This window comes from Eriocheir sinensis, unplaced genomic scaffold (assembly GCF_024679095.1).
Source record: "Eriocheir sinensis breed Jianghai 21 unplaced genomic scaffold, ASM2467909v1 Scaffold292, whole genome shotgun sequence".
Lineage (NCBI taxonomy): Eukaryota > Metazoa > Arthropoda > Malacostraca > Decapoda > Varunidae > Eriocheir > Eriocheir sinensis.
The window spans coordinates 226,327-228,211 of record NW_026111601.1 but is presented as its reverse complement, the minus strand read 5'-3'; positions in this window follow the sequence as shown (position 1 = coordinate 228,211).

Sequence of the window (1,885 nt, the reverse complement as noted above, 5' to 3'; positions counted from 1 at the left end):
ATAAAACTATACACAAAAATACACAAAAGTAATTAAATTTGTATGAAAATGGATATACAAAATACACATAAAATAAGCTAAATTTGAATTGAAATATATATACAAAGTACATAAAATAATGTAAATTTGTATCAAAATATTTATAAAAATACACATATAATAAAGTGGATTTGTATAAAAATATATAAACAAAATACTCATTAAATAATGTAAATACGTATAAAAAAATTGTACAAAATACACATATAATAATGTAATTCGTATCAAAATAAATAAACACAATACCAATAAAATAATGTAAATTTGTATGAGAAAACATATACAAAATACACATAAAATAACGCAAATTTCTATAAAAATATATATACAAAAATGCACATAAAATAAAGTAAATTTGCATAAAAATATATATACAAAACACACATTAAATAATGTACATGCGTATAAAAATATGTATACAAAATACCAATGAAATAATCTAAATTCGTATCGAATTAAATTAACTAAATAATAAAAAAATAATGGAATTTTTGGATGAAAATATATATAGAAAATACACATAAAATAACCTAAATACAAATACAAATACCAAAAATAAAATTATTTAAAATTGAAATAAATAAATATACAAAATAAACATAAAATAAGGTAAATTTGTAATGAAATATATGTAGAAAATACACATAAAATAATATAAATTTGAATGAAAATATATATACAAATACACATAAAATAACATGAATTAGTATAAAAATATATATTCAAAATAAACATTAAATAATGTATAAAAATATATATACAAAGTATATATAAAATAATGTAAATTCTTATCAAAATAAATCAACAAAATGCTAATAAAATAATATGTATTTGAATGAAAATAAATTTACAAAATACACATAACATAAGTAAAATTTGTATTAAAATATGTAAAAAATGCACAGAAATAATTTGAATTTGTATGGAAATAGATATACAAAATACAGATAAAACTAGGTAAATTTCTTTTGAAATATATATATACAAAATACCCATAAGATATTGTAAATTTGTGTCATCATATATCAACAAATACACGTAACGTAACGTAACGTAAAATAAAGTAAATTTATATAAAATATATATACAAAATACATATTGAATTAAGGAAAAATGAAAAAAAAAATATATACAAAATACACATAGAATAATGAAAATCGAATTAAAATAAATGAACAGAATATCAATAAAATAATGTAAATTTCTATGAAAATAGACATGCAAAATACCCATAAAATAACGCATATTTGTATAAAAATATATATACAAAAATACACATAAAATAATTAAATTTATATTAAAATAAATATACAAAATGCACATACAATAAGCTAAATTTGTATTAAAATAGATATGCAAAATACACATCAAATAATGTAAATTTGTATTAAAATATATATACAACACATAAAATAACGTAAATTTCTATGAAAATATATATACAAAATACATCTAAAATAAGGTAAATTCGTATCAAATTCAATAAACTAAATTTCAATAAAAGAATGTATATATGTAGGAAAATCAGTATACAAAATAATATATAAAAAACAAAAATTTGTAATAAAATACATACAAAAAAACACACAAATAATTTCAATTTGTATGAAAATCGATAAACAAAATCCACATAAAATTAAGTAAATTTGTATTGAAATACATATACAAAATACACGTAAAATAATGTAAATTTCTATGAAAATATATAAGCAAATAGACATAAAGTAACGTATTTTTGTATAAAATATATATAGAAAATGCACATTAAATAATGTAAATATGTAAAATAAAATATATACAAAATACACATAGAACAATGTAAAATCGTATCAAAATAAATAAACAG